Source organism: Paramisgurnus dabryanus, chromosome 17 (assembly GCF_030506205.2).
Source record: "Paramisgurnus dabryanus chromosome 17, PD_genome_1.1, whole genome shotgun sequence".
NCBI lineage: Eukaryota > Metazoa > Chordata > Actinopteri > Cypriniformes > Cobitidae > Paramisgurnus > Paramisgurnus dabryanus.
The window spans coordinates 4,164,988-4,177,172 of NC_133353.1; positions in this window are offsets into that span (position 1 = coordinate 4,164,988).

A 12,185-nucleotide genomic window follows, 5' to 3' on the forward strand; every position below is an offset into this window, starting at 1 on the left:
GCCCCTTTAATGTCAACGTTCTATTGTTTATGTTTAACAGCTAACAAATATTAAGTTACTCATCTCAAGGGGTCTAAAATAAGGAAAAGAGACTTTTAAGACGCTTTATTATAACTGAAAGTTCTGTGTAGCACTTTTTTCTTAAATAAATTAGAATCGTGTGAGAGAATCGTGATCTGATTTCCCATGGCTGAAAAATCGTGATTCACATTTTAACAAGAATCGTGCAGCCCTACTAGTAACAACTATAAACAAATAAGTCAGTAAATAGCATTAGAAGGACCGAGGCTGCTGTAAAAGTGGTCTGCCGCTTTTCGCCCTCATGATGGACAGCGAGGTAAACCCACACGGACTCCACCAAGCATTCAGAATTATACACCTCTAACCAACGCAGTAACGCTTGCCTGTAGGCGATGTCAAATCAGATCCGATTGATTTTCTTTCCTTTTGATATCAGAGCTCCGGTACACCTGGTTTTCCGAGCTCGGCTCACAATAGCCAAACAACTTATGAGAAAGCGCGTAGGCCATAATCAATGGCTTACACATCTGTAGCAAACAGACCTAGCAGCCTTTTACGAACAAACACTGGTGCTCTAAGGAAAAATCTCAGCCGTCAACTGTCAAGCTAGTTGTCCTCAAGAGTGTAGCCATAACCGTTCTGCCAAGTCTAATCCTGTTTGCGTTTACCTGTTCCACGTCCAAGTGTACAGGTGCTGTCTGATTGTGCTAATAGCTTTACAAAACAACAGCATAGCCTGAGAGAATGAAGGCGAGAGAGAAAGAGAGCATTGGTGAGAGAGAGAGAGAGAGGTTGGCAGATCAAATCTCTTTCGTCTAACGCCTCCACGCACGTTCAACTTTCAGTCTGCCACGCGCTGGTAAAAATCGATCGTCTACCTGCTTCCAGCCTTACAAATCCACCTGAAATGAATTTCTTTTGGTCATTTTCGCAGTTGCCATTTCGTGTTGAAAGAAGATGATGAAAATCATTGTTCACGTGTAAGGGTTCTCAGTGAGAATCTGGTGGTTTAACTCAACCTAATAGGTTCGATGCTTGTATTTTTAGCTGGGATACATGAAAAAGCGCTACATGAGCCTGTTTTTAAAGGAACAAGTGCATTACTCGCACCCCGGGAGGCTTGCTCGGTAGATAGGAGAAACGATATTGCGCTATATTTTGTTGTTAACAAAAGTGAAACATTCCTGGCTGTGACTTTTATATCACTGTTTTGTAAAGAATGTGGTGTCTGGTTATCTGTATTGACCATCATATAATCTTTTGGTGGAGATTTTCCATAATATGCAGGAGTGATCTTGTGCTTGGAAGATGTAGTACGGTGGTTTAACCTTAAGCCTAATGAAGTTAATGCAAGAGATGCTTTGTGTTACAAAAGGCCTGTGATTCAGGAAAGGCTTGAAATAAAGGACTTTTATTATTTATTAGATCTTATTTGTTTTCATGAACAATATGGCTGTTTTAGTCACACAAAATGAATCATTGTCACTTCATGATTGATCTTGTTTACATGTACACATACACTTGATGTCCACATCCATAAGCATGTGTAATCTTTTTTTTTTTTTTTTTAAACACAAAAGTATTCATATGCGTAGGGCTGTCAAATTGTGACAATTATGACGACTAATTGCCTGTTTTAGTACTTTAATTTTTATGACGATTAATTGTCTGTTTTATTGTTTTGACATTTAATTCTCATACAATTATTTTGTTTGTTCATGAAACAATTTTCACACATTATTGTATATAGTTTGCTAGGTTTACCTGGCAGTAAATATTAATACACATTAGGGCTGTAACGATTATGAAATTTGGCTAACGGTTAATTGACTAATAAATTGTGCCGGTTATTTTGATTTATTGCCTGTTTTATTGCTGTGACATTTAATTCTCATAAATATTTTTGTTCAAGAAATAATTTTCACACATTATTGTGATTATTTAAATGAAATCTTCTGGCACTAATACACAAGTAATTATTTAATGAATATATCTTTCAAAAACGCATTACACTGTCAATTAAGGAGCGCCATCTGATACAGTCTCACTTATACACGTGCCGCTGCTCCCCCTTGTGTTTTTTAAAGAGATGTGCAATCATTGCGGTGATGTGAAATCATTTCGACATTGGAAATGTATGTTTTAACTGGCAGTTCATATTGCTTATTAATACTTTGCAGCATTTCGTTAAATGCAGTTTTTTTCACTGTATTGAATGACTTTGCATTTATCGCGTTACACTGTCAATTAAAGAGCGCCATCTGATACGGTCTCATTTATACAGGCACTGCAGCTCCCCTTTCTGTTTTTTAAAGAGATGTGCAATCATTGCGGTGATCTAAAATCATCACGATGAGGTCAAACTGTTGCGTTAAGACGATTATTTAATCCTTGTGACAGCCCTACATATGCGTCTGCCGATTTCTTTATAAATAGACATTTTTGCTTAATTATTTAAAGGAATAGTTTACATAAAATTGACGATAGAGTCCAACCAATTTAACGTTTTGCCAATTTTATCAGCTGAAATAAGCCTGTCACGTATATGCCGCGAATAGGGGTGTAACGGTTCTCGATAAAGAATCGAATCGTCCCGTTATCCTCCCACTGTTCGGGACGCACTTGCACCTTGGTGCATCGTATTTGATTCGACCACGCATTTCTAATATAGTTTGATGAAAAATCATTGCATAAAACCGCTAGTGTATGGTTCTGAATAAGCTCTGCGTGTGTTTAGGTGAGAGTACCTGTCCAATCAACTCGTAGTATGGAAATCTGTTGCCAACCTCACAGTTCCTCCTCACGTGTTGGTGTGTGTGTGGCGCGGACCATTTAGCGTGGCAAGCGAAGGAGAAAAGACGCTAATAGAGACACCGGCAGCTTCCTTTAAGTCTACTGCAGCAATGATGCTCAAGAAAACGTGGACAAATCTGTAAAATTCGCGAGTGCTGTACTGTATGCTCAAGGCAATACATCTAATATGATGAGTCGCTTATTGCGCCATCATCACCAGGGTGTTGTTGATAGCACGCGATCGCAAGTGAGACCAAAACAGCACACATTGCCTTCTGTGTTTAAATGTTAACAAACTGATCTTCTTGCAAAAAAACTTGAAGATGGTGGCATAGAATATAAAAAGTAACCCAGTGTTCTAAGCTATTTTATGTTAATTTTGAAGTGCACTGTAAAGTTGTTACATGTAGTATAATAATACAAGTGCTCTTAAGTGAAAATGTTATTTTTTGCAGAGGTTAAAAATGTCTTAGGTTTTTATTTTTGTAAAGAAGCCTGTTGTGACCAAAGTGTACCGAAACGTCCCGAAACCGCGACCATACAACCGTGATACTCACCGAACCGTGATTTGAACCGTTACACCCACTAGCCACCAATATGATTACAGAACATAATAAAATGCTTGTAAATGGTGTAATACTTGTTTGTCCAGTAAAACGCACTCCATTGTTTGCTACTGGCAACCCAGAACAGTACTACAGTACTGTACTATAATATACTCGGTAGTATATGTGTACTGTCCTATAATATACATATAAAGAATACCGGCTGATATATTGATAGCTGCCTCTTTTAACTCCTTAATATCTGTATTGGCTTTGCTCCCCCCTCTCCATATTGGTCAGGCTCTAGTACCTATTGACTTTCATAGTAGGATAAACAGATTGTATGTAAATGATAAAATCATTTTTCTTTTTTTTGGGGGGGGGGTGTGGGGTGGGGGGGTTGAACTATCTCTTTAAATAGTATTTGAATTGGCACATAACAAAACCAGCCGTGATGGGCTACAACCGTGTCAATCATGTGGTCTAAGTGATTCGATTCTTGGACAGAAAAAGCTGCAAACCAGCCTTGACTTTTTAAGTCTGAATGTGCAACACTGAAATGCGACTGTAGGCTTTGCATTACCTCTTAGCTATATGATTTATTGCTTTTCATTACAATTTACCCAAATGTTATAGCTATAACACAATCTAGATGTTTAATTGGGCGGTCCCTAAAAAAAATACAGTTACCCACAGGCTAAAATTGGCTAAGTAAATGGAAACGATAGGAGATAAACTTCTTCCTTCTGAGATTAAATAACCGTCTTTCTTTATTACAGCTGATCCAGTGTGAAAAATGGGAAATCAGCATCGCAGGTGTGCATGGATGCACACACTCAGAGTGAAGCGTAGGTCTGCCATCAGCAGTTTTGATGTTTGTAGCAGTGCACACCTGCTTTGATGTTGTTTGCAACTGAGGTGCTATTTGCATGATGATTGACAATCATCATCTGGTGAGGAGGTTTTGTGCCATCACAAGATCCCGCAAATATCTATAAGTAATGTAATGTTTGTTGCATCACTAAAACACTATCTATATTTAGGTTGTTCTCCTTGATAAATGTCTCATACCCGCTTAACTGAGTTTGTGTTGCCTGCTTCTCTCCTGGTTATCGAGCAGAAAATGTATTAGATTTTTCGTTATAACGTTTCTCACAGTGCAGCGTTAGATTTAAAGCCATTTTGTAATCGTCTCTACAACCTCCGGAGTTGTGTTTAGATGAAACTGCACTCTCGCAGTCTATTAACGGTACAGTTTACCAACAAATTCTCTATTTTAATAATTCATAGAGTACATTTAGACATGTTGCTGAATTAAGCAATAAAGCACAAGGCTGTGCTACAGTATATTTTAAAAAAAGTCACGTCTAAAGGGTGTTGGTAGATGCAATGCACATATTTTCGTAATTCGTAATACTGCATGGGCTGACGTGCCTTACTGCTTTAAAAAACAATCACGGAGTGCGTTTCCATGCACTGAATATGCGGTTTACTATTGATAATGTGCTTATTAAAGAAATGCATGTTCATGGGTTTACATGCAAATCAATAAAACAGCGTTCACACTGGATTTGGTTTGTCAGGTGTCTCGCAGACAGTGACGTCAGCACCTATAGTACTACACTCATGTCTGCAGAATAGGTAAATGTAACATGAGCTACCTGTGCCGATCGGTATTTGCTTAATCCGTTTATGGGCTTTCCCCGATAAAAGAAAACACACTTTACCAGTTTATTAGTTCACTGCGTAATAAAATATTAAAGCTGAAATGTAGACTTTTTGACCCTAAAGGTCGCTATTTCACAATAACAAAGGCGAAAGAAGGAGAGTGGAATGATAGATGTTGTTTTCAACCATCCAGAGACGTATGTAATGCATTAATCATGTTCATGGATATAATAAATTAGTTTTTACCTCTATGTTTGATCAGATTATTATATGCCATCATAATAAATAAGCTGCAAGACACAACAGCTGCATATTTGATGCTGTATAACCGTCACTCCCGCTTTTGTCCACTAGGTTTGCCATAGTTTCTACAAGTGGAAACGGTGGATAGCACGGATATTACAAGGGAGACAAGGGACCAGCTGTTATTTAAAACTGTTATTTATTACACCTGGCAGTGGTTTTTGCATATTTTATTACAATTACCACTTTTTTTACCACTCATTTTCCAGCTCCTCTAGAGTTAAACATTTGTTTTTTACCGTTTTGAAATCCATTCAGCCAATCTCTGGGTCTGGCGGTACCACTTTTAGCATAGCTTAGCATAATCCATTGAATCTGATTAGACCAAAGAGTTTCGATATTTTGCCTACTTAAAACATCTTTGCTAAGACCGACAGAAAATTAAAAGTTGCGATTTTCTAGGCAGATATGGCTAGGAACTATATCTCATTCTGGCGTACGTAATAATCAGGGACTTTGCTGCCGTACCTTGGCTGATATTTTGAACTTTTGAAAGTTACCAAGGGGACTATTTTCAGGCGTTGTGTAATATCATCAAATGTTCAAACTAAAACGTTTATCTCTAGGGGAGCTGGAAAATGAGTATATATTTTTTTTAAAAGTGGAGTGTCTCTTTAAGGGCACAACTAAATTCATTGACTAACATATTTTCACGAGGACATACTGTATAATTTAACTTAACAGATAAAAGTGTATCAAACAAACCAGCTGGATGCAACATATAGTCTTAATGGCATTATTTCGCTCACATTTTTTTTTATTCTCTGTGTTTGTTTTCTTCATTAACAGATCGATGTTTTAAACATGCTGAGCTCTGTTGGGTGCTTTGGCTGTCTGCTGAGGTTGATTTTACACATTCATCATAAGTGGAGGAAAATGAACAAGCCTTATATCTTCTCAGCACAGGTGGTTCTTTGTTTCTGTCTGGCCTTGCTAAATTATCTTTTTTTGCGGGAAGAATAGAGTCATGATCTAACCCACAGAAACACTGACCTGTGTGTTTACCCACCATCTATTTACAAAGGTGCCCAGGGTGATGGTGAGCCTGATTTCTGGTTCTTTATCTAATTTAAAACTTAGCCGAGATTAGTTTACCTTAAGTTGTTTACTAATTTGGTCTCGGTATAACACTGTACAAATGTGATTGACTCTTATTTGTGTAATTATCATTTGAGTCTCTGCAATTAAAAGTACTATAGTACTACAATACAGTACTATAATACTATTTGGTGGGGTTATGAAGCACCTTTTTTTTAAGAGTGCAGAGGTGTAATGATTTGCTCGTTGATGCATTGCCGGCAAATCTTGACAATTTATACACTGCAAAAAATGACTTTCTTACTTAGTATTTTTGTCTTGTTTTCAGTATAATTATCTAAAAATTCTTAAATTAAGAAGCTTTTTCTTGATGAGCAAAATGACCTAAGTAAATAAGTCTAGTTTTAAGACAAATAATATACAATTTAAGTGAAATTGTCTTTAAAACAAGAAAAATTATCTGCCAATGGGGTGAAAAATAAAATTGTGAAATAAGATTTCGTTTTTCTTAAACACTTAATTCAAGTAAAATTTTCTCACCCCATTGGCAGATATTTTTGCTTGTTTTAAGCACAAATTCACTTAAATTGTATATTTTTTGTCAAAAAACTAGTATTATTTTCTTAGGTCATTTTTCTCATCAAGAAAATACATCTTGATTTAAAATTTTAGATATTTCTACTGAAAACAAGACAAAAATACTAAGTAAGAAAGTCATTTTTTGCAGTGTACCTATCGATTTTAAAATGTGATGTTTTTTTAAGCGTGAAAGCATTTGTTTGCTTATAAGCGATTTAAAAACAGTAACTGAATTAAATCTTTTACTTGATTTGCTGCTGAAGTGCATCGAATTTAGTTAATTTCATTTTTTTTAAAGTAGGCTCGTTTTCCAGGTCCCCTAGAGTTAAACATTTGATTTTTACCATTTTGGAATCCATTTAGCCGACCTCGGGTTCTGGTGGTACCACTTTTAGCATAGCTTAGCACAATCCATTGAATTTGATTAGACCATTAGCATCGCTAAAAAAAATGACCAAAGAGTTTCAATATTTTTCCTATTTAAAACTTAACTCTTCTGTAGTTGCATCATGTACTAAGAAAATTAGTACCGACAGAAAATTAAAAGTTGCGATTTTAATAATTATAGTCAAGGACTTTGTTGCTATGTCTGCAGGAGGCGCAATGATATTATGCAGTGCCCGAAAATAGTCCCCTGCTATTAAAAGTTACCAAGGGGGCTATCTTCTGGTGCTGCCTAATATCATTGCGCCTGCTGTAGCCATGTTATGGCAGCAAAGTTCTTGATTATTACGCCAGAATAAGAGTATAGTTTCTAGCCATATCTGCCTAGAAAATCACAACTTTTAATTTTCTGTCAGTCCTAGTACACGATGCAACTACAGAAGAGTTAAGATTAAAATATGGAAAAAATCTAAACTCTTTGGTTATTTTTGCGCGCAATGCTAATGGTCTAATCAGATTCAATGGATTATGCTAAGCTATGCTAAAAGTGGTACCGCCAGACCCGGAGATCAGCTGAATGGATTCCAAAACTGTAAGACTCAATTGTTTACCTCAAGAGGATATTTTCAAAAAAAGTGGAGTGTCCCTTTAAAATACAAAATGTAAAATTTATGCAAAATACTACCAAAATACCCTATAAATTCAATGTAGTAGGGCAGTCTTTCAATGCCATGGTATATACTGTACCACAATACCATGGTAATTTTATCTCACACCATTGCAGTACTACCACCACAGTCCTTTAATACTGTATGAGGGCTATGTTAACAGGCTCTGACAGATAAAATTAGCTATTTCTTGAGTTAAACATTTGCTGATGGTTGCTTAGAAAAGCATATTCATCACTGTCAGTGCATCTGTAACACCCCTCATCCATTAACTACCTCAGAATGTAGTTTTCTTGCATTGATATTCACACATAATGGGTGCTGCTGATGCACAATAGGAATTTATCCACCACATGGGGGCAGAAGTACATTAATGAATAACATCTGTGACTGCATACAGCTGCATGTGTGTGTTCCAGTGATTATGGTAGAAAGCTTTAGGGGATGGAATTTGTTACATCTTGAAGATTTTCATCCATTTTTCTAATCTCCATGCTCAGCTTTAGCCCAGATATACCCAGGCTTTCTTATAATAACCACCATTAATTGCAGCAAAATATCAGCTATGTTGCATATTAAGGCGTTTCTGCACATGCATGCACCCAGACATTAAAATATTGTTTCATCTTGCTTGCACCACTTTTGCATCACAGCAAAAGCATTTGGCATGCATTTTGCAGGTGTTTTTATCCAAAGTTAATGTGTATATTTTATCAGTACTGTATGTGTTCTCTGGGAATCGAACCCACTAATGTAGTCTTGTCTTTTGTATTTCAAGTTTTGACTATTTTTAAGGGCGAGTGAGTTTCATTAAGGGTGCATAATTTGGCGTCTATATAATTTGACTAGATTCTGTCACCACTTGTGAATTTTTGTAGCAATATTTGTACATATGAACCAAAAATCTGACAGATGGTATTAACATCTGCTAAGAAGAGAAAGGTCTTGTGTTTGATGATGCCAGCAGCATAAAATCTGCTTGTGCATAAAGTCAAAGGGGTGTTTGTTTTACACTCAAGTAAACCGATGTGGTAACACTTTGAAGGTTTGCTGACAGATCTAGCACGTCGGATGGTATGAGGTAAGCAGCAAGGTATCATGGTTAATTTATTGGTTAGTCAGTTGGTTAGTGTCCACTAACGTAGGGATTTTCAAACTGGGGTCCAGGAGGTTCTAGGGCATCCCCAGAAAATTTCAGAGAGAAAGGCCATTATTAAAAAAAAATTGGTTTCAAAATTAGGTTTATCTCTTATTTATTACTACATCCCATAGACTGTAAAAAAAGATGGACGATGCCCGTTCGCTCTCTTCCATGGGTGAAAAGTAAAGCCGCCAGTGTTCTGATACAGCGCTGACATCTTGGGTCTTGAGTCTGCGCAGTATCGATTTCGGGACCAGTCCTGCGCAGTAGTGAGCAGGAAATAAAGCCGCAAAATCAAGGCCCCGCTCTCGCAGAATGCACATATCACAGCTGTCAATCATGATGTGACACCACCGTTTTTATAGCGTTAAATAACTAACTAAAAACAAACTTATCTTAAAAACGAACACTTGAATTTACATCAGCGTGATAAAAACTACAGTAAATGACAGAAACCAGTTTTAGAAAAAAGATAATTGAAGTGTAATTAAATTGTTAAGTTGGTCCCATTGAATAACATGGTGGAGGCGAGATTTATGGCCTATACTGGGACCAGTCACTGGGGGGCGATCGAGACGTTTTGGCTTCACTTTTCAAGGCTTGTGCGACACGCTTGCTACACACATTCCAAAATAGTTTACTGCATTTGCATCTTTTTTTATTATTTCAAGACAGTAAAAAGCAGTTAGTAAGGCAGTAAGGGGGCTTGCACACCAAAGCTTCTACACCCCCGGCCGGCGCATGTTTTCAATTGTTTCTAATGGAAGCGCACCGTTTTTTAAACAGCCAGAAGCTGGCATATTTTTTGTGCTGAAAGCCAGCGTTTGGCGTTTTTTTTCACGTTGAGCGTCAAGAGTTGAAAGAGATTCAACTTTGGGTGAAAAGCTCCGCTCGTCAATGTCTGTTCTCACACGGCTGTCCACTCACAGTGAATGAGCGGCGGGAAAAGTATCACAACAACCAACCGGCTCACAGCTCAAATATCACAGCTACCAAAGCGCTAACCTGAAGAAAGCTGGCGCTCAGCTGAAAAACAGCCGGGATTCGGTGTCCTCCAGGCATTTTCAGCCGCATTTAAAAGTTTTGGTGTGCACGTCTCTTAAGGTGATGTGTACACCAAAGCTTTTGAACGCGGCTGAAAATGCTAGGCGGACGCCGACTGCCAGCTTTCTTTAGCTGAGCGCTTTGGTTGCTGTGATACTTCTGCTTTGTTTATCAGTCGTTGTGCGATGCGCTGGTTGGTTGTTGTGATATTTGTCCCGCCTCTCCTCCACTGTGTTTGGAAGCCGTGTGAGAACTGACCATGACGAGCTAAGCTTTTCACCTATAGTTGTATAGTTCTTAACTCTCGGCGTTCAGCACTGAATGTAAAAAAAAACCGAGCACCGGCTTTCAGCGTGGAAAAAAACGCTAGCTGCTGGCTTTTTTGAAAAACGCAGAGCTTACATTGGAAACAATTAAAAACATACGCCGGCCGCGGGTGTAAAAGCTTTGGTGTGCATGCCCCCTAATCCTTGTAAAGCTACTATAAAACAATATTTATTGTCAAAGTTGCTGTAGTGCAAATAAATTGAAATTGAAAATGTTGCATTACTCTAGAAGTGTAGCCGGTTATATATGTTATACATAGAAAGATATAACTTGATAATATATATTTTAGGTAAGGTTCATTATATAGGCAATCATAAAGTTTGAAAACCCATGCACTAACCAATACCAGCTACTCTGGTTCTTCACCTTTGATTTATGAGGACTTATACAATTTATTTTCTCTTAGCTTGTAATTTTGTACTGTACAGACTTGAACTGAATCTGCACTTTTTATTGGTTTTCTGTGCAGATTTTAAGAGAAAAAATGAATTTAAATGTGTAATTTTAAACACAGTTGGAGGTGCTCTGTTGGAGTGCACAGCTTCGAACTTAATGTCGTCTTGGTGGATGTTTTGGACTGGTAACGTTTGTCTAAAATAGGTTTAATTCTGATTTTCACTGGTGTTTTGGTGGTCTAATATTGAGGGGATTTCAGTAGCTGACTTGACCTCTCTGTTCATCTTCCCTGAGCTTCACCCGGCCCTCCAGCTGTGCTGATGGGGGCCTGTGGTTAAAAGCCTGTCTTGCCAGCACTGAATAATGAATAGATAATACGGTGAGCTTCCTGACACCCAACACCTGTGTTGATCCTGGGTGATGCCACCTGTCACTCTGAGGAAGATGTATGCTGGCTTACCATGGCCACAGGATGGAAGTGATTATGTGTGCAGCGGGCACAGAGTATTGGACATAGCTGCCTATTAGTACCACAGTAGTTGAGGATGCACTTTTTACAATATCTTCACTTTACAAATCTAGACAGATTTACATGACTTATTATCCACCTTTCATAAATTACTTATGCTAAAGAGTGTCACTGTGAAGATTTGAGGGTTTACAGGCAGTACAAGAAAGATCCACAGGCAGTACAAAACATTAGAGAGGAATACAGAAACGCAAACGGATCCAAAGCAGAACTTTTGACTTGCGTTTGATTTGTCAAAGTTTCCCGCGAGGAATAGCGGCCCACATGATCAGCAGTCATCTATTTATCCATCTGTGGGAAGTGAGAGGTAGACTCATTAAATCCTACACTGCAGGATCTTCTAATTCTGTCCTTTCCTTTACGCGTATGACTCAAATATTGGGCTGACTTCAAAAACGTGTATCTGTAAATGTGCCGGTTGCACAGCTACAGTCTTCGCAAATGATCACTTTTTATGAATCTCAGTGTAAATGAGTACATGAGATACTTTAGATGCAAACTTAAATATATCTTTATTGGTGGTACATATTAATGTCTTTTTATATTTCCTGAATGGCATTTTGTTTTGCTCTCTGGGCTTCCGTGGTTGTCCTTAGGAAAATTAACCATAGTTTGACTAAGTTCGCATTAACATGTAATTGACAAGGAATGAGATGAAGCATATTTGGCATGCTATCCGAGGAGAGGGCTTCGAGCTTGGAATTTTAGACGGAACCCAGAGTATTCCCCCCTCTTTAACTGGGATATAT